This window comes from Gopherus evgoodei, chromosome 11, assembly GCF_007399415.2.
Source record: "Gopherus evgoodei ecotype Sinaloan lineage chromosome 11, rGopEvg1_v1.p, whole genome shotgun sequence".
NCBI classification, from domain to species: domain Eukaryota; kingdom Metazoa; phylum Chordata; order Testudines; family Testudinidae; genus Gopherus; species Gopherus evgoodei.
Window position 1 is genome coordinate 30,140,452 of NC_044332.1, and position 26,455 is coordinate 30,166,906.

General features: G+C 39.5%; 1 protein-coding gene across 1 annotated transcript in view; it reads right to left on the reverse strand.

Moving 5' to 3' along the window:
- GULP1 (GULP PTB domain containing engulfment adaptor 1) overlaps window positions 1-26,455 on the reverse strand; it is a 286,451-nt gene that overhangs the window by 235,841 nt on the left and 24,155 nt on the right. The window contains 1 exon segment of the mRNA XM_030580450.1: window positions 11,563-11,659. The gene's annotated coding sequence lies outside the window, so the exon portion shown is untranslated.

Genomic DNA, 26,455 nt, shown 5'->3' on the forward strand with positions numbered 1-26,455 from the left:
ATATCAGTCATATTGTACCGTCTGCCACCAAGGAGGGGAGAGGAGCGGATACTGCTCTTCACTGCTACAGCATCGCGTCTACCAGCAGCATTCAGTAGACATAGGTGACACTGAAAGAAGTCAAGAAACGATTTCTTTTCTTTTCTTTCACATGGGGGGGGGGGTAAATTGACGAGCTATTCCCTGAACCACGCCAGACAATGTGTTTGAACCTACAGGCATGGGGAGCTCAGCCAAGAATGCAAATACTTTTCGGAGACTGCTGGGGACTGTGGGATAGCTGGAGTCCTCAGTACCCCCTCCCTCCCTCCATGAGCGTCCATTTGAGTCTCTGGCTTCCCGTTATGCTTGTCACACAGCACTGGTAGCCTCGAGATTTTTTTTCAAATGCTTTGGCATTTCATCTTCTGTAACAGAGCTCTGATAGAACAGATTTGTTTCCCCATACAGTGATCAGATCCAGTATCTCCCGTACGGTCCATGCTGGAGCTCTTTTTGGATTTGGGACTGCATTCCCACCCGTGCTGATCAGAGCTCCAGGCTGGGCAATCAGGAAATGAAAATCAAAATTTCGCGGGGCTTTTCCTGTTTACCTGGCCACTGCATCCGAGTTGAGATTGCTGTCCAGAGCAGCCACAGTGGTGCACTGTGGGATACTGCCCAGAGGCCAATAACATTGATTTGTGGCCACACTAACCCTAATCCGATATGGCAATATCGATTTTAGCGCTACTCCTCTCATCAGGGAGGAGTACAGAAACCGATTTAAAGAGCCCTTTATGTCGATATAAAGGGTCTCGTAGTGTGGACGGGTAAAGCGTTAAATCGGTTTAACGCTGCTAAAATCGGTTTAAACGCGTAGTATAGACCAAGCCTTAGAAGTAATTAGATACAGAAACTGAGCCAATTCTATCATCAGATACATGTGCATAATTCAAACTGAATTTGCAATATAGTCTCAGGACCTGAGTCTCCACTCACTTATGCTGGTTTTACAGTGGTATGACCTCAGTGACTTCTGTAAAGTTATTCATCACGCACACTGAGTGTCAGAAGACACGTAGGGCCTTAAGGAGTGTAGGTGAATATATACATTTTCACCCATGCTAGGGAAAGTGCAATGGAAGTTAGCCTGTTAGGGGCTTATTATCCACTGCATTGTTCCTGGTATTGTCATTCACACTGAATGCAAAGTGGGTATAAAGAGATAATCTTTGATTTAGTAACATTTTACACTTGTAACAATCTGTACATTTTGCACAGAAATACATGACCACACAAGTTGCAAGATAATTAGACTTCTAGATGCCTATTAATAATGTACTATATAGTTTTGTTTTGTTTTTTAACTACCATCATGTGGATTGTAATAGAGTAAAAGTTCCAGTTCTGCAAATGTCAAATAACTGGAAGATGTGATAACTTTATTTTTATTTTTAAGCAGTACAAACAAAAGAGAGAGAACTCTGACTGACAACACACAGATAAAGAAAAAAACCTCTGCACAATAAGCACCTTCTACAGTCTGGGTAATTCACAAGCAATAAATGTTGAATAAATGTACTGTGCCTTTCGTTCAGCAAATGACACCAAGTGTCCAGATTCATTTTCAAAGTCACTCTTACCTGAAACACCATGTTTCTGAATTCACCAACAGACCAGCTCCCTCTTCTGAACGGATGCCTCTGGATGAATATTTTAAAGAAAAAACAATGGGACACAGCTCCCCAGCAGTGCAAACTGGATCTTTAATGAGGACACGATGACATAAATCAAAGAAGCAGCTGTCTGAACTTCAAGCCTCATTGAGAAATTACTCTAAAAATAAGGAGGTAAGTTTAGGATCCAGTCATTTACCACATCTTAGACCACAGGAAGGCATACTTAAGGCTTATTAAGGATCCATTAGAATGATGCTTGCTTAATCTGTTTTTATTTTATTAATTTTTATAAGAAGGAACACATAATTTGAACAAGTCCAACAGCACACAGACTATATCATTCTGCCATTATTTTTGTTTCAATCCCTACAGCAATAGTTAATTCTTTTTGTGGTAGATAAAATTAAGAACATCTCTCATTGCTTGCCACCTACATCTATGGGACAGTCTTACTGCACGATATATCATCCTGGTAAATTATTTTGGTGTTGGCCTTCCAGATCTTAGTGGGTTTCTTTAAAGAATAGTAAGTAGGTTCTTCCTGTCCATTTGAATGAAGTGTCAACGCTCTTCACAGAAAAGTTATTGGAGTTCTATATTATAATAGCTTATTCAACTGTAATAAAATAACTAAACTGTATGCCACCGAACTGCCACGTGGACAGAATAGAAAAATACAGTCACAATAAATGTTTTTACCCTATATAGTTTAGTTCCAGTGCTACGGCAGTTCATTCTGTTTGGGAATCACAATATATTTCTAAATTAGTAAAATTACCGGTTGAGCTTTGCCCAGGATAGGAAAAAAAATAACCTATTGTATTACAGTCCAGGACAAACAAAACACCAGTCCAGACAAGTGAAATTTAACCACTTGCTGCCTATCAAACATCAGCTGCCAAGCTTAAAAACTTGCAGTTGTTCATTAGCTGACCAACATGTCCCCCTGCGTCTTACCACGTAAAATGGCCTTTCAGCTCAGTTCCCTTTAAGTACCACCAACTGTAGAAGAAATAGATGATTTGCCTGACCAGTCCGTTAAATTCCTCCAGCACAGTTTAGCCAGTCACACTCTACACTGCACCTCAGGAAGAATGCACATGGCTAATTATGTATCTTGCTCTTTCTGAAGTGCAGGATTAAATGCAATTGCCATTTGTGTTGTTCACAAAGAAATGGAGATGGGAGGACAGCTTTCACTTATCAGCCTCCACTGGAGTCAGTCAATGCACTCAGGGTCTTATCAGTGTAGGTCATATCAGACCATCAGCTTGTACCATGGGCAGGAGGGATAAAACATGCTGAGCACAGAACAGAATAATTAAAAACTTAAAGATCTAAGATGTCTTTGGAGAAGTTACTCTAAAAATCCCCGAGTTTGTCATTAATGTCAAATATTGCATAGAGCTTGCAAGGGCTAGTACAAGCTGCTGGTGTGATTCAGTCCTAATAGAGTGCACAAAATCTAATAGAGGTGTCTTGCATTTCCTTTAAGATCTCCGCCATGCCAGTGGGTTTATATTCATGAATTCTGAGTAAAGGTTTCTTTTTTCAAATTGCAATATCAGATTTTTTGCTTACAGCTGCATGAACTGAATCATACAGAAAATGTATTTGCAGCCAGGAAAACACTCAAATATCCAGTGGGAAGCACAAGCAAACATGTTACTACAACATAGATGTGTGCTTAGACCTGACTAAGACCTTTCGTCACACAATACATCATGTAAATCTCCAGCTAGTATCAGATCACTGTAATTAGACAATAAATGTTACTATTCTGTCGACAAGACACCCATCTCAGTTCATCATTCAATCTTGGCCCAGCAAGTGCAAGAGCATATACAAGTGATTCTGTTACCAAGTAGCCCACCTCCCCCTTTACTCTCCTCACACTGCTTTCATACACATACTCTATGTCCTGGAATTGAAAAGAGTGCAATAGGTTTCTAATGGGAAATATACACAGCCGGCCTTAGTTGTGGTCACTCTGAGACTTCCAATTTATGACAGTTTGTTCTGTATATTCTGCTACTTCAATATCTATTCTCTAATTATGTCAACATATTGGTCAGTATGTAAAATTATCTAGTATTTTACTTTGAAGACTAAAACCTAAAACTTCCTAAAACTTCTTCTGATCAAGTCTGAGAAGTAGAATACCATTCATATGATTCAGAACATTCAAGGGCCCTTCATGACCTAAACATTGGTGTACTAAAATGTATATGTTGGCTGTAGGACATTACATTTCCTATGCCATCTTGATATATATTCAAGTTGGAAGAGTTCATTAGCTGATGTGTATGAAAACATTTTGTTCTTGTATATGGGGTTGATCCAATTAACCCATGAAAGCAGACAACGTATGCATCTTAAAGTAATTCCAACAAATGTAATTAGCAGAGATAGGACTAATTCTGACTGATTCAGTGAAGGCTTTTCCTGTGATATGTGCACCAGGCTCTGAAGCAGTGAGTGAGATTTTATTTCCTTTTTCATTCCATAGCTCCATCTTTTTTCTCTCCCTACTGGAATGCACCCCCCTCCTTAGAAAAAAGGGTGAAGGCATCACTCTCTGACAACATTTTAGGAAAGGGAACCTGGTGCTTGAATTTATTAAATATTTAAGACTAGTTCTCTTCCAGACAGATGTGACTAGGCTGAACAGTGATTGAGGATTGCGTGCAATCTCTAGGAGAAAACAAGCAACTAGATTGTTTCATTATCCTGATAGGGAAAGTCAGGGTGCTGGGAAAGAAAGCTTTAAGTAAGTGCCACTTATGGTGTTTTAGCTTATATCAAACTGTAGACAATCACTTTTTACTTGCTTACCGTATTCCTAGGAAATGTGGTACACTGGTGCAAGAACACACACAGAACGTAAAGATGGGAGTTAAACTAGCTTCAGGTATAGTAAAGACTAAAACAAAGTCATTGGAAGAGTGGTTTCTATAATTAAAAGACCTAACATTGATTCTCAAAGTAATTGAGAAAAAAAAACTTTATTTTAGTAAGTAGGCAGGTCACCATTTCTTCTATATACGGAAGACTGACTGAGTGACTGTCTTTCTCTGTGACAAATGAAAGATGCTAGTTACATTTGATTCTCTGTCACTGACAAGCAATGAGATTGAAATCTCTCATTAGGGGCCTGATCCAAAGCCCCTTGAAGTCAGGAGAAAAACTCATTGATCTTAATGGTCATTAGATTAAGCCTTAAGAAATAAGTGAAATACTTATCGGCACTTTTCTATGTGGCGTCATTTACAAACATACCGAAGTCAGTAGGTAAAGCCAGAATGGGAGCTGAGAGTACTCAGTTCCTCAGGGGACCAGACCCTAAAATGGCAACAAACCAACATATCAGAATGACCTTCCACAGTAAGCTTGAAGCAATCATATCAACTCAACTGTACAGCTTACACAAAACTTCCATTAAGCTAAGACAAATCGAACATTTCATGGTATGTTCTCAGAAAATCTGGCGGCTTTTCGTTTCCCCTCTCCCAAACAAACACATAAATAGTACGTTTGAAACTTTTCACATTCCAAGCAGCAGTGGTTATATAACCTGACGCTCCTCTCTATTTGATATTCCTTGACAGTGTGGAGAGGTCACAGCTATTCAGAACTAGTATTCTGCTAACTATTCCATACATTACTAAAACAGGAGGCTTAATTCAAAACAGGTAATCAGGTTCTCAGGACACTAACCATGTGTGTCAGGACTGAAGACCCCACCTATTGTGCTACCTTGATAAGAAGAGAGTCAGAGCTGTATAGAAACAAGACAACTAATGATACCTGAAAAGGGCATCTTAGCATTTTATTTATTCAGGGCTTTTGGTACAGACACGAGCAAGGTGTGGAATGCAAACTAAAATGTCTCAGGACCAAATTTCAATTCCTCCCATGTTTCTTTTTACTCCTGGGGATGGGGTTGAAGGGACTGTAATTTACTGCTGTCCATGTCCGTTAGTGCCCATCTCAACTCAGCTATTTTGTCCTGTGACTGGGCAAGACCCCATCCATTTTTTGGCCCACCTGCTCCAGGGAACGGTTAGGGCACTAAATGTTCCTGCCTTCGACTACAAGGTTGCAAGTCCTACAGGTTTTCCCCAGAGACAGCAGGTTCTCTGACCCTCCTATGAACATCTGTTAGTCCACATGGAAAATGCCTCTAAACTGACGATCTGCTCCATCCCTCACCTACTGAGAGAACACAGAAAACCTTTAATGTAGACAGAAAAGGCTGTTATGTGCACCAGTGCAGTCTTCCAGTGAGATTGCCTGGTGCAGCCTCACCAATGGCTACAATTGGGGAAATTCCCAATCTAGATAAGATCTACTTCAATTTATGCAAATCTATGCAAATTAATAATTACTTGGATTTTTACCCATAGTAAAATACTTGCCAACAGCTATGAGCCTGGATACAAGGTCTGGTTAGCCAGCCTATAGGTGAGTATAAGTGTGATTGTTACCCTCTATTATTTCCCTGCAGTAGTAAGAATCTACCCCATTGTTTGTTTATTTCTCTATCTGTCTTCAACATGCCAAAGGCTTCTGGAGTGCTGGATAGAGGCTCTATGTTTTTTATAAACAGTCTAAGGTCTAACCAGCAATCATCTCAGCACAATCACATCCTTGTAACCAAATGGAGACCCATTTTGACTTTGAACTTCACTAGACTGCACCTTCTGTCATTGGCTTCCCACACCACAGTTGCTTCCGAGTCACCCATATTATAAAGTTATGGGGGGAGAGAACAAACATTTACACACTGTTCCATTAGGAGCAAGTTTCTCAACAGCACAGCAGTATTCAGAAGCATAACTATCAATCTTTTTTTCATTAAAACACTTTTTCAGAAGCAGCAGAAATACTGAAGTATCTGGTCTTTTGTTAATCTCTTAAAGCGGTAGTGACAATGTCATTTTGAATAAACAGTTATATTCCTTTATCTGTCTTAAGGACTGACAGCCACATCTGCACATTCCATGATCTAACCTGACAAGGAAGAGCAAGAAAAGAAAAGCAACGAATAAAATAAGCAGCATGTGAAAATGAGATAAAAAGTAACAAAGAAGGAAAGTGACATGGAAGGGTTATGAATAATAAGCAAAGTTGACGTGAGTCAACAGATCTTTATTTAATACAGTGGTCTTGGATACAGATTAACTACCTTTGGTCTATAGTTATTATGGTCTCTTCTTCCTTTAAATGGCAGTTTAAAGTATTGTGATCATAGCATGAGAAGTATAATATAAACTAGGGCTGTTGATTTATCGCAGTTAACTCATGCAATTAACTCAAAAAAATTAATCACAATTAATTGCACTGTTAAATTTCAATTGGTATTCTATTATTTATTAAATATTTTGGATTTTTTCTACATTTTCATATATATTGTATTCTGTGTTGTAACTGAACACAGTATATATTATTTTTGCTTACAAATATTTGCACTGTAAAAACAAACAAAAATATAGTATTTTTGAACTCACCTTATACAAGTACTATAGTGCAATCTCTTTGTCGTGAAAGTGCAATTTACAAATGTAGATTTTTTTTTTTTGTTACATGACTGCTCTCAAAAACAAAACAATGTAAAACTTCAAAGCCTACAAGTCCATTCGGTCCTACTTCTTGTTCTTTGTTCAGCCAATTGCTAAAACAAATGTGTTTGTTTACATTTAAGGGAGATAATACTGCCCTCTTCTTATTTACAATGTCACCAGAAAGTAAGAACAGGCATTTGCATGGTACTTTTGTAGCCAGCATTGCAAGGTATTTACGTGCCAGATATGCTAAACATTTGTATGCCCGTTCATGCTTCGGCCACCATTCCAGAGACATGCTTCCATGCTGATGATGTTCATTAAAAAAATAAGAGATAATTAAATTTCTGACTAAACATCTTGGGGCAGAATTGTATGTCCCCTGCTCTGTTTTACCCGCATTCTACCATACATTTCCTGTTATAGTAGTCTCGGAGGATGACCCAGTACATGTTGTTCATTTTAAGAACACTTTCACCGCCAATTTAACAAAACGAAAAGAAGGTACCAGTGTGAGATTTCTAAAGATAGCTACAGCATTTGACCCAAGGTTTAAGAATCTGAAGTGCCTTCCAAAATCTGAGAGGGCAGAGCTGTGGTTCTTGCTTTCAGAAGTCTTAAAAGAGCAGCACCCCAATGTGGAAACCACAGGACTCAAACCACAAAAAAAGAAAATCGACCTTCTGCTGGTGGCATCTGACTCAGATAATAAAAACGAACATGTATTGGCCCGCACTTCTTTGAATTGCTATCGAACAGAAGCCATCATCAGCGTGGATGCATGTCTTCCGGAATGGCTGATGAAGCATGAAGGGATATATGAATCTCTGGCACATCTGGCACATAAATATCTTGCAACGCCAGCTACAACAGTGCCACAAGAAGGCCTGTTCTCACTTTCAGGTGACATTGTAAACAAGAAGCAGGCAGCATTATCTCCTGCAAATGTAAACAAACTTGTTTGTCTGAGCAATTGGCTGAACAAGAAGTAGGACTGAGTGGACTTTCAGGCTCTAAAATTTTACATTGTTTTATTTTTGAATGCAGGGTTTTTTTTGTACATAATTCTACATTTGTAAGTTCAACTTTCATAATAAAGAGATTGCATTACAGTACTTGTATTAGGTGAATTGCAAAATACTATTTCTTTTGTTTTTTTACAGTGCAAATACTTGTAATCAAAAATAAATATAAAGTGAGCACTTTACACTTTGTATTCTGTGTTGTAATTGAAATCAATATATTTGAAAATGTAGAAGACATCAAAAAATATTTAAATAAATGGCATTCTATTATTTTTTAATTGCACGATTAACCGTGTGATTAATTTTTTTAATCACTTGACTGCCCTAATATAAACCCTATGTTATTCTTCACTATGGTATCGCTACCAGAATGGAATATTGTATTAATTTTATTCCATAAAATGTGTGTGAGTGTTTTGGTTATTGTAAAAACAGTAGGAAATATTTCCAGTCAGGCACATCTTATCAAAAGATAGCTAGCACAAAAACAAAATAAGAAACTTTTGAAAAGTCTGATATAGCTGAGACAGAATCTAACATAAAACATTAAATGGTTCTGCAGTATATAGCTAATGACAATTGGAGATGAGTCACTGAACAAAACACTGAATAAAAGTAAATATTAATAGTTGTATACATTACTGCAGCCATTCATTTGGTGTATCAGAAGAGCAGCCTTTACTATAAATGGCAGATGTACTTCATTGATCCTCAATGGCTTAGTGTGTAATATTATGAATATAAATTTGCTCATACACAAAAAATCTAAGCAGAGCTCTATTTCTTGTTGGACACAACAATTAGCACTGTGCTGAGCAATTACCTTATTAAGAATCATGCAGTTATTTTACAGGCAAAAAACTCCCATAGCAAGTTTCTTGTATATGTGTATCCACTGGTCTGTAAATAACTGCTGGGATTAGTGAAAAAAATCACAGGATCAAACACTAGTAATTTAAACATCTGATATTCTTATTTCAAAATGTGTCAAGTACTGCCAAACATATCCCACCACTCAGCAAAATGTCAGTCATTTACAGTGATAATGCAACATGCAATCTGAATCAGACTGAGAAACTGGAAGGAAAAAAAAAGAATTTGGTGTGGTACCCTGCTCATAAGAAAAAAAAAAGACTAAAATAAAAACGAATTTACATAGAGAAAAGGTGGTAAATTACATAATATACTCAATCCTGGGGAGGAGGGGTAATGGATCTGCATTCATGTTTCACTCTGCATCAGTACCCAGCCCAAGCCAGGGAAGCTAATGATCCAACCAGCGGACCAAATTCAACGATCCAACCAGCGAACCTGTGGCACATTGCACATACACTAAGAAGAACTCAGTCCCACAAGACATTAAGCACTCTAACTCTAATGCAGCAAATTAGCTTAAGCACACACTTAATTTTAAGCATCCAAGCAGTCCCCATTGACTTCAATATCCCATGGGACTACAAACATACTTAACATTAAAAACACATGCTTAAGTGTATCAGAGCCAAAGCACTCTGCAATTTCAGAACTGAACTGTTAGAACTCAGCAAAACAGGAAGCTTTGGATTACAGAGATCACCACTTGCTATCTATCATATTTGTCATCTGTCCCACTGGTTTGACATCTTCCTTCAGGATGCATGTGGCAATAACAAGCAGAGACCATAAACTCAGATGTAGCTTTTTATTATTAGTCACTAATAAGACCCCCATTATCAATGATTCAGTCATGGTCTAGGCATTCAACCTTGCATGAATTACTGAGACGTGGCTGGATGACAGATTTACCCAGCCAAATATCTGATCCAGTGATATATGGCTAAGCTTTTGCATTTGATCTCCAGAGCAGAAAGTATCGAGTGCCAAAGATTGAAGAATCCATCTTATGTCTGAGGATCCTAGGATAGAATACATGGGTAATTTTAGTGAGTTACCTATTCTCCTTGTCAGGAATTTGCTGGAATTCCTGCCAGACCCTAATGGGATTTTGCCTGTCTATGACTAGAATTTCGGAGTCTTCTTGCATGGGCAATTTTAACATATTAATATGTGGGCATTTCTATCACTCACACAGTAGCAATGGAGCAATGTATAAACGCACAAATAAGAATTTATCTCTTCCTTCTCCTCCTTTAAAAGTGTTCTTTTACCATTACTGAATTCTAATGTTTGTGTCTTTCTACATCTAGCTTTTGACAAAGCTGTATGGGGAAGTTCTAAGGTGCTCTGCTGGACAATTCTAAGTGTGGTGAGATTAGATTGTATCTAATCTCCTATAGGGTTTTATAAATCAGAGGCAGATATTTAGGATACACTGCTTCCAAATATTATGAGTTGAACCCCAGGCTTCATCAGCAGAAGCATCTCCATTGAGCATGGGACTAAGTGGAATGGATAAGATCTCTTCAAAGCTCTGACTGGGCCAGGGCAAAGTTGAGGACTTTGAAATCAATCCAAAATTCAATTGGCATCTAATATAAAAGTGCAGAGTGGGTTGTGTTCACAGTGCTGCTAAAGAGGCATGTGTACCATTCAGATAGCAATATCTTCCACCCCGAAGGTGGAAGAATTTCAGTGGTGAATGTATGATCTCTGTATATCCCTGTGTCAGAAAGTTTATTTAGCACTTTAGGATGTTTACTAGTACAATCAGTTGAGACACCTGCCCCTCATACATTTATCTCCCCGGTGGCTGTTGTAAACAAGATGCACATATCCCAAGTGCATATTTTACTTTCCACCATCCACACACTCTATTAGTAGTAGTATTGTGGTAGTACCTACGAGCTCCAGGAACAAACCCTTGGAGAACTACCATGCTAGGTGCTATACACAGAACAAAAGGATTTTCCACGAGGACCAAGAGCTTATAAATCTATGAAATTCCCCCCAATCCAGTGAGAAAGACAGCTTTGTTCTGGCCTCCTTACTCCCTACATGAATTCCACTGAACCTGCAAAATCATAGAATATCAGGGACCTCAGGAGGTCATCTAGTCCAACCCCCTGCTCAAAGCAGGACCAATCCCCTAACAGATTTTTGCCCCAGATCCCTAAATGGTCTCCTCAAGGATTGAACTCACAACCCTGGATTTTGCAGGCCAATGCTCAAACCACTGAGCTATCCCTCCCCCATTTCATCTCATTCACCTTTGTGAAAATTAACATCTGGGACCCAACAACTGCAAGTCGTGTGTGGTGTGCAGGTGCAAATTTAGCAGCATATTGGTAAGTCACATGTGGCTGCCAGGATGAAGAGCGCACTAAGCACCATACTTATTCTTTCATTATAATTAATACATAGGCAGACACTTACTGTTACAAGTGCCAAAGCTCAGTGGGGATCATTCCAAGAAGCGTCTGTCTCATCTACTGGCACTGTCTTTGAGACAAGCTGCATTCTGCATCTGTGACTGGAACAAAGATCACACAGTAGCCACTGTAATAGCAGAATTTAACTATAAAGTGAATGCATGGCTCACCTCCCAAGTTATTACCCCTCATTTTATTACTACTAACAATAGAACCAATGTTCTAAGAGAAATATGATACAGCAAGTCCATGTGTGCGTCATATTTTGAACATTATGTAATCCTGCTGGTGCATAGTTTTCTTATGAATGTCTGAATATTTGGGCTGACCTTGTGGCCAGCAGTTGCACTTTGCTCTGACCCTGGGAAGAGCCAGTACTGGGGGAAGGGAGCCACAGGAATCTATTTAGAGAAGAGAAAATAAGGACATTATTTAAAAAGTCATCTTGGGTGGCAAAATTTCAGAAAGGGAGGTTGCTCTTCAGTTAGCAAGGCTCTGACTGCTGAGAATGACTGACATTCTTAATGGTTAACATGGAGACATCTCATCCAGAAGATGTGACTGTGGATATAGCTTGTGACAGACACCAATAAGGATGAGTGGTGTGCAAAGGAGCCCCATGAGCATGACTATCTGAAAGGACACTATAGCAGCACTTAAAAGACATGACCTTTGCTGACTTGAAGCTGATGGTTTTAAAAGGTAGCCATGACAGCAGCTAAATTAATGGCAAACTACTTAACATGTCTATGATGTAACAAGTCACTATTTTAACAAACTGCCTCTCTGTTTGATTTTATTATTTATACAACTTCAGTTACAGGAATTAAGAGACCATTTCTGCCATACTTCCTCATACTGATTGCAACAGGAATTCTGATGGAGTTCATTACTAATTAATAAGAGTCAGGGTGAAGAATGGGTCCCTACAGTCCTGACCCAACACCCACTAAAGTTCATAGAGAGATACCCAATGACTTCAGGGGGCCTTGGATGAGGACCTTGCTATGTAAATCACACAATATGTAATGTACCATATCTCTGACATTTCTTCTTTCAGAATAAAAATCCCATTTATATCTTTTGCAAGAACAAACAGTAATATTAGTTGCTGTATTTTTGGCTAAATTCAGAATGGGTAGGTGTATTCTCTCCCCCCACATGGGCTTGATCCAAAGCCCATTCATGTAAATGGGAACTTTCCACTTACTTCAACAGGCTTTGGATCAGGCCCTAACCATTCTTCATACCATCAGTTTGACAACTTAAAGGTTGCCATCCATCCCAGAAGCATCTGTAAACTGGGAATGGGTGAAGTGAATGCTCTCTCTCTCTAAGGGGTGTCAGCACACTAGGTTGAGCACTTTAGGATCTTGGCAAGACAATACATCAGAGTCATTATGACTTTTATTTCTAACCTTGCTTGAATTTAAACTATTATAAGCCTGAATTTGTTTAATGCAGAGAATTAAAAATTTACATCACAGCTGGCAATGATTTCTCTGTGTTAAATGATTACAGTAATAAAGGCATAGGTAAAGTAGTGCTTTAAGCTACATTTACACTGCACAACATGGGACTGCAGTAAATAGGGTAGTGTGGCTACACACTACAGTGAAAAGCGGGATGCATTCACAATGTGGTGTGGAGCTACATGTGTCAGAGAAAGACTGGTGGTGGAAGGCAGAGGGAAAAGGCTCAACAGTGGGGAGCTACTGGGGCCTCTCCTCTACCAGAGCCTTTCCCTGCTGCTGAGGCTTTTCATTGCAGCAGGGAAAGGCTCTGGCAGCCCCCCACCACAAGAGTCTTTCTCTGCTTCCTCTCCACTGCAGAAGTCCTTCCCCCGCTGCTGGAGCCTTAATAATGGTTTAGTGCAGCTTGTGTGTATAAGTACTAGGAATATCTCCTGATGTTATGATGGTATAATGAGAGCATCTGGCCTGTTCAACAGCACACTTGCTTCTGGAGCAATCACAGAAGGCCATGGATTCACGGCCCAAATCAGTTCAAGACCATTTCGGAGACCATTCCTTTAACATTTCTCTCCTCGCTGCATTTCGGATAGGAACAACAGCCTCCTCTCACCCCTCACACGTGCGTACTCTCCCCGTTTTAGGGGATCAATGCATTCTTAGTTGGGCAGAGTCCATAACTATGTCCATAGGCAGCCAGTTATTACCGAAAACAACATTGTGGGCCTGATTCCAGTCTAACTGAAATCAACAACAAAACTCCCACTGATTTCAATGGAAGAGTTGCTGGCCTCCACATGGACACCTCAAAGTGGGAAATACTGTGTGAACAAGGCTGGCTGTTGCAATGCGGGTGAAGTGCACTTTGAAAGCAGGGAAAATGGGAGCCATTCCCCATTTTCAGTATGTCCATCTCTCTCCATTCCCCTATATATACACTTCAGTTTAGTTATCAGAAGACCTAGGCTAGATTCTGTGGTGCACCTCCTGAGAGAGACAGCACAGGAGACAAAGGCCAGGTCCCAGAAGAGGGAAAAGGTGTGGTTTTACACCGTCCGTGTACTGTCTGGATTCCTAGTTGCTAATAGTGGATGAAACAGTCCTCAGCATAAACTCGAGCAGCCTCTGAGGGCTGCTGCTGAGAATCCCCCATAGCACTCAGTACTATGAGAATGTCCTCTCCAACCTCCCTTCTCCAACCAACATATCTAATTTTGCTTCATTGAAAAAAAAAACTGCATTAGCCATAGAACATGCTATTTAAAAATAAATGTAAGCACAATGTGGAGTCTAAGTCTGCTGTTCTTACTCACAAGAACAGCCCCTCTGAAATAAATAGAACTATTGGGATGAGTATGGGCTGCAAGAGCAAGCTCCTAGTCTTCCTACGGGGCCAATGGGTTGTTTAACTCATGGCTAAGCATTTTGTAAATAAAAACATAAGCGATGTCACAAAGGGTTCTTCCGCTAAAAATATGTTCACTGTCAAATATAATGACAAAGCCATTAATCACAATTTAATCCCCATAATCTCCTTTAGAGATAAGACATTTATTCTGGTTTTTAAAAGGGAATGCTGCAACAGTGATATGTATTCAAAATGTTTAAAAGCAACAATTGACAAGCAAATCTATCTATATAGCTAGATATATTTATTAATTCAGTGAGACTTTTTTCTTACGTAATTCTTATACTTCTAGTTTGCATCAACACTCATTCTTGCAGAGGAGGTGGTGCTAATCAAATATAAAATAAATCCACAGGGATTTGGCAACAGCAGAGATACACAAGAATTCCTTTAAATATACATTAGGTTTTATTTCTTCTCCTTCCCTTTCCAGTAAGGGACAAAAGTTGCTTCACCTCAGACTGAAAGAAATATACTGCTGCCACTCTGACAAGGTGTCGGCAAGAAAATAGTGTCTTAGGAGCAATCTGACTAGCTCCCTAACTTCCTTCTGAAACCAGCCAAATCCTGTCATCACTGTGATGAACAGGCCAGAAAAAGAGCGCACTCATTTAACATTTCCAGCATGGCTGTTTGAGGAGATGACACAATGTACCTTTATAGTTTATGGTCCTGATTCTTCAAGTCTTTATGAGTAACTCTACACTCACGGGAGTAGTTGCACTGAGTAAACATAGTGTGTATTTATTAATACACAAACACAAATACACACATGCAACGGTATATAGTCTATGTATCATACACAGTGTATATTACATTACCTACACAAAAACTACACTAAAAAGGATTAGTCAGGTTACAAAGTCAAGCACTCAAAAGTTAAGAAATGCCAGAATTAAGGTTCGCTGTGCAACTTTAATATGGCTTCCATGTGTATAAGCTTTATGATACAGTCTAATTATGCTTTATGAGACAGTCTAATTATATTAGGACACTCTTTTTTCCATAGAAACAGTCTCATTCAGCATACCAAAAGGACAGTGCAGCTATTCAATATTATATTAATTCTCCTCATTGGCCCCATGCCTTATTTACCACACACTATCCAAACCCTGCTCTGATGATAATTATTAACTTCCTTATGGGCTTTTCTATAGTGCTCAGCGCTATGGATAAATGTAACAGAATTTGATTTTTATTTCTTTTTATAATTTCTGTGGATAATATTGATCTTTGTTTTTAAAGCAATTGTTATCAATTTAAATGTTCACAGGTGTGGGAAGTTATGGGGGAATCAGACAATAATTATCAAAAGACAGTAGAAATTGAGATTCAAAAAAATAAAACTTTATCAAACTGTTAAAATACAAATTGCCAACATCACAACAAAATATAAAAATTAAATGTCATGAAACAAACTCTAATAAGTTCTCAAGCAGCATTTTTCTTTCTTTTCCTCTCTGTAAATTTCTATTGTCTAGGAAAATATTTTTTCATCGGTTTGTGTGCATACGGTGAAATTGACGTTTACCAACATTTACAGATAAAAACCTAATCTTTCCAAGTTTAATTATCATGAGAGTGCTCCATAAGTAATCTATCTTCAGAACACCCCTCTGAAGTGAGGGACTGGTATTATTCCGATTTTACAGATGGGGAATTCATTCAAAGAAATGTTTAGGTCAAAAGTATCCACGAATTTTGGCTGCTCAGTTTCAGATGCCTAGGATCTGATTTTTCAGAGCACTTAGCATTATTTAGCACTTTATATTTTCAAAGCACAGCTCCCATGGACTTCATTTAAGTCATGAGCACTTAGCACTTCTGCAAATCAGACCCCAAGGTCTGAAGTCAGATATCTAGAAAACAAATAAGACACAAGTGATCACCTGAGAAGAGTATGTTTAAGTTACTTGACTAGTATCGCCTAGAACAGTGGTTCCCAAACTTTAACAACCTGCAAACCCCTTTCACTAAAATGTCAAGTCTCATGAACCCCTTCCTAAAAATGAATATTTCCAGGGATTTTCTCCCTTACCTCAACATAAATCATAAAAGCAGTGATCTTCGAAATATAAAATTTGTTTTTATGACATGCCTACTACACACTATTTATTATTAGTTATCATTACAGTATTTTTATTACTTTATGAAAATGGCAACTCTTCCAAGATCTCACTTTTGTAGCTTATATCTCTTTTGAAAGGGGAGGGACCCGCGGAGAGGTGTGCCAACACAGGGGCAGCACATGACCCTCATTGCCCCCCGTACTGGTGCCTCTGACTCCTATGTTTCATCAAGGAGTATCAGATGTGAAATAGCATGTACGTATTTAAGAAGCCGACTCAAAGAGTTCCTCCTACACAAGCATTCAGGTCTTGAGCAACAACGCACATTACAACAAAGCTTAAACTTGTTCTTCATAATAATTTAAAGACAACACTAGCAGCCTATTTAATTTTAAAAACAGCAAAAAATATCCACCTCCCTTTCCATTTCTTATAAGGAGTCTTGAAGTTTAAATCTCCTCAGTGTGATAGATATGCTCGCTTTGATCTGCTTAGCTCTTGGCAGTCCCCAAGGCTCTGGGCTCTGACCCCATGCTGCCCAGGATCCCTATGGAGAGCTCTATCTGCCATTAGGGAATTTTTTCCCAAGAACCCCCTGTAACATTTGGTAATCCCCCAGGGGTTCACAAATCCCAGTTTGGGAACCACTGGCCTAGAACCATCATGGCACAGGCAGGGCAGTGAGCTCCAGTGGACACGTACTCTTCTGCCTATCTCTACCAGTGCGGCCTCTTATGCCTTGTCCCTTCCAATATTTTTCTTGCTTCCCCACACTGGCCTCCACTCCCCACACTCACATTGCCAGCCCCCACAGGCTCCTCATCCAATCTCAGTGTGCCTCCTTGGCTCCCTGAGCAACCCAGTCCCAGTTCTCCCAGTCTCTTTGACCAACCAGTAGTAACTGTCCCCCTTATCACATTTGTATCCCTCCCTCCACCCCACGGATTCTCAGTTCTATTCTTCCTGATCAGCTAGTCACAGTCTCCCCTGGCGCCGCATCCAACTTTAGAATCCTCCATACCTACTGGATCCTAATTCCCCCTTTCCATTTCCCTCACCGGATCCCAATCCCAGTTTGAGTCTCCTAGCCCCATCTGTCCCATGTTCCCCCCCCCAGCTCTCAGCCAGTCCCAGTTTCCTTCTCCCTCTGCCAGCCTTCCACACCAATTTCTCTTCCTTCCTAGCTAGTGGTTCCTTGTCCCAGTCTACTCCCCCTTCCAGTCCAGATCCTATTGTCCTCTCTGCATATGAATCAGGCAGCTTTCTCCCCTACACTGCGTGGACCTTGCAGTGATGTCGCTGAGGGCATAGAAAATACAGTTTTCCTGTTCTACATTCAGGTGCCCAGATGCAGCACAGCCCACAGTCGCCTAGAGCTGCAATTATAGGGAAATTCCAGCTCACCTCTGAGCTGGAGTATGCCCAGAGCTGCTAGAATCTTCAGGGAATGTGCTTTCCACCTCTAGATGCCCAGCTCTGTCCTCAAGCCTTACCTCATTTTCCTTTAATTTAGGACAAACAAACATAAAACATTGTTTTTTTTACAGCATGGTTTGTTTGTTCAGTGTTATATAAAAGGAGGGCACTTTAAAACCTCAGGTTACCAGATGTGGTCCTTCATAGGGAACCTGTTATTATTATAAATTATTTGTATTATAGTAGCACGTAGGAGCCCCAATCATGGACTAGGACCCTGTTGTGCTAGGCACTGTGCAAACAAAACAAGACAGCCTCTGTTCCAAAGAGCTTACAAGCCAAGTATTACCCTGACAATACAACTCAATGGAATTATCTAACTTGTTCCACATAGACCTCGCTTCTTCTACAACGTATAAAACAGTGGAAGTTTCACAGTCAATACTGAACTCTTCATGACAAAGACAACACACAGTACACTAGGTTTGATTTTATGCATATGTTATTTGTATAGCAATATTGTTAGTGAATGGACTTCGAGCTGTAATATCCTTATTGTCAACTTTATATTGATTTTTCCTAAAAATTTCTCAGGAAGCTTCCATTACAAAAGATGATCTATAGAGGTTTCATAAACGATGCCACAGGTAGGCAGAACTGTAGGAAACAGAACAGAATAGGTGCATTCCTGGGCCCCTAGACCCTGATCAGTCTAGATCCGTCTTGGAACTTGATGACATTTATCCACATAATTCATCAGACTGAACCCTTACTACCCTATTCAATGCAGATAATTTTCCATGGATTTACAAAGAATACATGCTTCCTAATTGATAATTTGATACTTTGCCTTTTAAAGGAACCCTTTTTAAATCTCCACATTGCATGCAAGCTACACAACTAACAGACCCAACCCATCTTCATGTACTCCCACTCCTGTTCCTTCTGTGCTGCCTTCAGTGCTGGGCGACCGGAGAGCGGTGGCTGTTGGTCAGGTGCCCAGATCTGAGGCAGCACCTGCCAGCAGCAGCAGCAGCACAGAAGTAAGTGTGGCAATATCATACCAGGCCACCCTTATTTCTGCGCTGCTGCCTTCAGAGTTGGGTGGCCAGAGAGTCGTGACTGCTGACTGAGGGTCCAGCTTTGCAGGCAGCAGCGTAGAAGTAAGTGTGGCAATACCACACCATCCCATTCTTACTTCTGCGCTGCTAGTGGTGGTGGCTCTGCCTTCAGAGCTGGGATCCCAGCCAGCAGCCGTCGCTCTCCAGCTGCTCAGCTCTGAAGGCTGCGCCATCACCAGCAGCAGTACAGAAGTGAGGGTAGCAGTACTGCAACCTCCCCTGCAATAGCCTTGCCCTCTTCCCCACCGCCGCCCCCCACACAACTCCTTTTTGGGTCAGAATCCCTATAATTATAACACCATGAAATTTCAAATTTAAATAGCTGAAATCATGAAATTTAAGATTTTTAAAATCCTATGACCGTGAAATTGAACAAAATGGATCGTGAATTTGGTAGGGCCCTAGCTATGGGTGTACATGACTAGTTAATTGATAAGCAATATGATGTCTACCCAGAAATGAGGGCTGCAGTAGGCATGTGTACACCACCACCCCTTAAAATTCTTTTAGTTTTATAACTATATACATAAACAATTTAAAAACAATTTAAAAACATTTGTTTTCTATTACAAGTAAAAAAAAAACTAGTTTAAAATTCAAATGGATGTAGTTACGTGGTTTATAAAGGATCTTAACAGCTTAAAACGCTTTTGAAGACTGAATGTGTCACCTGCAAAGTTTCAGATTTTCCATTCCTTTGGGGAAACTGACTTTGTGCCTGTTACTTGTTTTGATGCCACAGGCATCTGTATTTGTTATATTAATGCCCTTAATCCATTTAGTGCAACAGTAAGTTCATGCCGGGACAATTCATACATTTTCTCACACAAAAATTAGTTTCCCTCATCTAGTTCCCGTACTCAGTGGAATTACGCACATATCTTCTCATAGGTACAATATGGGAGTTTTAAATATCCCCAAACCACATAAAACCAACTATAAAAGACTGAGTTGGCATAGTAGGAAAGCAGGATACTGTACTGCCAGTTGAGTTCTCAATATTATGATGTTCTTGTTATTCCTAGCCCCTGGCTAGTCAAGGATTCATGCACTGTGTTCATTCTACATATACAACACCGCCCTCATTGTTCTGACTATCTGTGTTAGAGATTTATGTCTATTTTAATGCCTATTTTTCCCTTTAAGTTTGAAAAATGGATAAAAACCTATTCTAAGCACATTTGGCCCTAACTCTATAAATCATAAATCTTTATAGTAAGACCTACTGGTACTTGAGATATTAGAACTACAGGATCTCCCAAGTTCAATACTTAGTGCTAAACCAGCTTCAAAATTATACACAGTGGGACTGTTTTCTCTGGGACACTAGCCTTTCTTATCACTGAGGAAAAGATCACCATAAATTCAAAATGCTTCTTCATAAAACACGTTAAGTATTTAAACCCTCCAGGATTCATAAATGTTACATTACTTCTGTAAAGTAGCATTAAAAAAATCACATTCTCAGTATAATTCACTTTTGCTCCAATCCAATGGATAATAAATTACAGTAATCTTTCCCACGAGTTTCCACTAATATATTTAATTTTATCATTCATAGTCTCAAACAAGTTTCTTAACAGTTTTGTAATAAAGATGTAAGGAGGAAAAAAATCACAGCACAATTGTTGTCATGGGAAAAAAAGCATGTGTTTAGCAAATAGTGACCAGTGAAACCCAGGCTAAAAATGTAAATCAGACCAGCTCTTTGGTGACTTTGCTTTAATTAATGGAGTGGCAGAAGCCTTTCCCTAGTTAAGCATACAATTGAGTTGCCATTATATGCTCAGTTTGGGCCCTGCTGTGATATTCCCAGGGAATGGAATATCAATTCCAAAATGAGGTGAACTTAGCTCTGGGGTGAAAGCAGAATTTTTGTAAGAAAGAAGAAAAAGAGAGAAAACTTGAGTAGATCAGTCATGACTCCCAGTGAAATCAAAGGCAAAACTCCCACTGACTTCAACTGGGATAGGATTTTACACCTAATGTACAGGTCTAGGTAAATAGGGCACCTTAAGAATCCATTTTGGGAAATGTAGGACTCTAGTTCTTTACTTTGCCATGTATTTGCTATTTTAACCCCATTTAAGAACACAGCTTTTTTGGAGGTGGGGGAGGGGGAAGTTGTGCAGCCATACCCAGTGTATCACATTATCTTCACATCACGGAAGAATAGGTCTGATTTGATGGTGAGTTCTGCTCTATTTTCAAATATCACTTCAGATTTCATAGTAGAGAATTAATGTTTGTCAAGACTTTGAAATTTATGGATGAAAATAAAGCAGACATATCTTAAAAAGTTAGTCAGGCAATTTCACCAAAAGTATTCAATTAGAAATGGAGGTGAGGGGGGAATTTGGAATTATTTTGTAAAAATTCCATCCCATCCCAACTAGCTCTAATACCAGATATGTAAAATCTAAGTGAATAGCCAAAAAAAGGCCCTAAAAGCAATAGGTATCTTTGTTATGATTAATGAATAAATTAATGATTATGGGGCATTTATAATAAGCTGTCAACAAACATTATTCATTCCCAACTCAAAAGAGAAAGCTAATTAAAGAGCTGAAATGCAGAGCACATGCATTAATAAAAGGAAAGGGTCATAGCAGAATAAAAACATGTGCTCCTATAAGCATTAATCAATGAAGGAATAAATCCAAGACCAGTACAAATCTAGTAAAGAATTCACTAAACATTTATTAAAAATTCCAGAGATGTTCTGGTGTGATTTCTAATAATACTGCAACCCTCTTAAACACATATTGTTGCTTTGATGCATGTTTAGTTATTACTTAAATTGCTTCATCTTTCTGTAATGTTTTAAAGTTTTTTGAAGGTATGTCTACATTGACAAAGTCGTGCACATCATACATTTTAATTTAGACTTGTTTAATCAAATGCAATGCAGGCAATTATTTAATTAACCAATTTATTCCATTCTCAAGTTTCTAGACACGGCACTACAAAAATAAACTAAGACCTTCAGAGATTAGTGCACAATAAATGATTTATTCAATTCATTGTTCTGTTAAACGATTTTCTGTTCATTTCTTTGCAAAACAAATCCTAACTTTTTCTTAGCTCTGCAAGTCAATGTTTCTGTGGTTATTAGTGTCTTGCAACTTAATTTCACACAAGTAAATCTACTTCTGAAAGTTTCTAGAGGTATGTTTTAGGTACCTCTTTCTGGAAATCTCAAAATATTCAATGGTTTCAATGAGATCATTCAGGTAAGCAAGGCAAATAGGATTTGGTACCTAATAGAAATTGCCTTAGAATTTGAGATTTTATTTTGTGCAACTTTGCTCATTCTTCACTACTCTTGGGTAACTGTGTCATGTAGGGTTATCAAGTGATTAAAAAAATTAATTGTGATTAATCACACTGTTAAACAACAATAGAATACCATTTATTTAAATATTTTTCGATGTTTTCTACATTTTCAAATATATTGATTTCAATTACAACACAGAATACAAAGTGTACAGTGCTCACTTTATATTTATTTTTATTACAAGTATTTGCATGTAAGAAAACAAAAGAAATAGTATTTTGCAATTCTCCTAATACAAGTATTGTAGTGCAATCTCTTTATCATGAAAGTTGAACTTAAAAATGTAGAATTATGTATAAAATAAGCTGCATTCAAAAATAAAACAATGTAAAATTTTAGAGCCTGAAATTCCACCCAGTCCTAGTTCTTGTTCAGCCAGTCGCTCAGACAAACAAGTTTCCTTACATTTGCAGGAGATAATGCTGCCCGCTTCTTGTTTACAATGTCACCTGAAAGTGAGAGCAGGCGTTAACATGGCACTGTCATAGCCGGCATCGCAAGATATTTACGTGCCAGATGTGCTGAAGATTCATATGTCCCTTCATGCTTCAACCACCCTTCCAGAAGACAAGTGTCCATGCTGATGACGGGTTCTACTCAATAACAATCCAAAGCAGTGTAGACTGACTCATGTTCATTTTCTTTATTTGGTGGTTTGGGTTCTGTAATTTCCACATTGGAGTGTTGCTCTTTTAAGATTTCCGAAAGCGTGCTCCACACCCAGTTCCAATCAGATTTTGGAAGGCACTTGAGATTCTTAAATCTTGTGTCAACTGCTGTAACTTAAGACATCTCACATTGGTACCTTCTTTACATTTTGTCAAATCTGCAATGACAGTGTTCTTAAAATGAACAACATATGCTGGGTCATCCTCAAAGTCTGCTATAACAGGAACTATATGGCAGAATACAGGTAAAACAGCAGGGGATATACAATTCTCCCCCAAGGAGTTCAGTCACAAATTTAATTAACACATTGTTTTTTAACGAGTGTCATCAGCATGAAAGCATGTCCTCTGGAATGGTGGCTGAAGCACAAAGGGGCAAACAAATGTTTATCATATCTGGAACATAAATGCCTTGCAGTGCCAGCTAAAAAAAAAGAGTGTTGTGAACAGATAAAGGGAAGTGATTATTCCCCTCTATTCAGCACTGGTGAGGCCACATCTGGAGTACTGCATCCAGTTTTGGGGCCCCCACTACAGAAAGGACATGGAAAAATTGGAGAGAGTCCAGCGGAGTGCAACGAAAATTATTAGGAGGCTGGACTTATTTAGTCTGCAGAAGAGAAGAGTGAGGGGGAATTTGATAGCAGCCTTCAGCTACCAAAGAGGATGGAGCTAGGCTGTTCTCAGTGGTGGCAGATGATAGAACAAGGAGCAATCATCTGGTCTAGGTTGGATATTAGGAAACACTATTTCACTAGGAAGGTGGTGAAGCACTGGAATGGGTTACCTAGGGAGGTGGTAGAATCTCCATCCTTAGCGGTTTTAAAGTGCCGGCTTGACAATGGCCTGGATGAAATGATTTAATTGGGATTGGTCCTGCTTTGAGCAGGGGTTGGGACTAGATGACCTCCTAAGATCTCTTCCAACCCTAAGCTTCTATGATTCTAAGAAGAGAGCAGCATTATCTCCTGTAAATGTAAACATACTTGTTTGTCTTAGCAATTGGCTGAACAAGGAGGACTGAGTGGATTCATAGGCTTTGAAGTTTTATATTGTTTTGTTTTTGTACATTTTTTTATTTCAATTACAACGGAGAATACAATATATATGAAACTGTAGAAAAACATCCAAAATTTAAATTGGTATTCTATTGTTTAACAGTGTGATTAAATCTGTAAATCTTTTTAAAATCACAATTACTTTTTTGGGGTTAATTGCATGAGTTAACTAAGAGTAATTGTGCCATGCTATTACCACATTTCTCCTGAAAGCTTGCCTGTTGCAGAGATTTAATGCAGAATTCAACAATAGCCTTAGCCCTTATAAAGATATCCTCCTCCTCCTGTATAAATGCACCACTACTTCATTCAAGAGATCCCTACATCCATTTACAAGTATCAGAGGGGTAGCCATGTTAGTCTGGATCTGTAAAAGCAGCAAAGAGTCCTGTGGTACCTTATAGACTAACAGATGTATTGGAGCATGAGCTTTCGTGGGTGAATATCCACTTTGTTACAGTAGCTCCTTGCTTAATATTGTAGTTATGTTCCTGAAAAATGCTATTTTAAGTGAAACAATATTAAGTGAATCTAATTTCCCCATAAGAATTAATGTAAATGTGGGGGTTAGATTTCAGGGAATTTTTTTTCACCAGACAAAAGACTATATTTTATATACATATATGTATATGTACATACATATAAACACACATATATACACTTATGTTTAAAACTTATAAACAATTTAATACTGTACAGAGCAAAGATGACTGTGAAGCTTGATTGAGGTGGTGAAGTCAGAAGGTGGGATATTTCCCAAGGAATGCCTTACTGCTAAATGATGAACTAGCACTCGGCTGGGCCCTCAAGGGTTAACAGATTGTTGTTAATGTAGCCTCACAGTCTACAAAGCAGCATGAATGGAGGGAGCAGAGACAGCATGGCAGACAGAGCCGGCTTTAGGAACTGTGGGGTCCAATTCGAATACCCGGCGGCGGCCCAGGTCATCAGCAGACTTCGGTGGTGAGGGGTCCTTCACTCACTCCAGACCTCCCAGGTGCCAAAATGCTGCTGAAGACCTGGAGCGAGTGAAGGACCCCTCACCGCTGAAGTGCTGCTGAAGACCCAGACTGCCGCCAGGTATGTAAAAAAAATTTAAAAGGCGCCTAAGGCGCAGGGCCTGATTCCGGGGAATCAGCCTAAAGCCGGCCCTGGTGACAGAAAGAGAGAGAAAGATGAGCATTGCCGCTTTAAGTAGGCTGACCCCACTCTAAACACACTACCTTTTGAAGCAGATCAGCAAGTTGAGACAGCAGCTGCTGCCAGCAAGCTCCCTCTGTCCCAGGGTGACCAGACAGCAAATGTGAAAAATTTGGATGGGTGTGGGAGGGAAATAATAGGAGCCTATATAGGAAAAAGACGCAAAAATCAGGACTGTCCCTATAATATTGGGACATCTGGTCACCCTACTCTGTCCTGAGCCCTGTCGTCTCCCCCACCCCCCACTCTTTGGAGATGGAATAAAGGAGCAGGGGGGAGGGGGACACTCTGACTTTAGCACCCTTCTTTCCCCCACCCCAAAACAGCAAGCAGGAGGCTCTGGGGAGCAGCTCCAAGGCAGAGGGCAGGAGCAGCACATGGCAGTGGGGGGAGGGACAGCTGAACTGCCCAACAATTGATAGCCTGCTGAGCAGCTGCTGCACAGGGAACTTAGGGGAGCTGATAGGGGGGTTGCTGGCCCACCCTGGTTCCAGGCCCCCACCAGCTAGCTCCAATGGGCTACTCTTCCTGCAAGCAGTGGACAAAGCAGGTGGCTGCCAAACAATGGTATATGGGAGCATTGCGCAACTTTAAACAAGCATGTTCTCTAAATGATCAGCAACGTAACAACGAAACAACGTTAACCAGGATGACGTTAAGTGATGAGTTACTGTACTTACTTTTATGATAAACAGACTAGTTACTTCCATTAGTACTACAAACACAGTACAGCTTAGGAGGTAAGAACTGGATTCTAGTCCTTCTTGAGCATTATCATTCAATCAGTCACACCTGTGAAATCCCAAGGACAACAGTCCCGGTTGTACAGGTGTAACCAAGGACAAACATTTAACCATCAGAACATTTACTAACAGTGAAGACATAAGCGAAATAATGAACCCAGCTTCCCTTTCAGAACACAGTTTGGGCTTGCAGGGATGACTGTTTAAAGAAATATTTTTTATTTATAAACTCAACATATTTGTTAAGGGAAATGAAATAAAATAAGCATGGAACCCCACAATGCCATTTTTATAGTCCCTTTTCAGAGCAGACCCATGTTTAAACAGTAGATTTAAACTCAGCAGTCAAGACTCACTGTAACAGCTTTCCTCCAGTTTCCTTTGCACTCCGATAGAGAGACATTC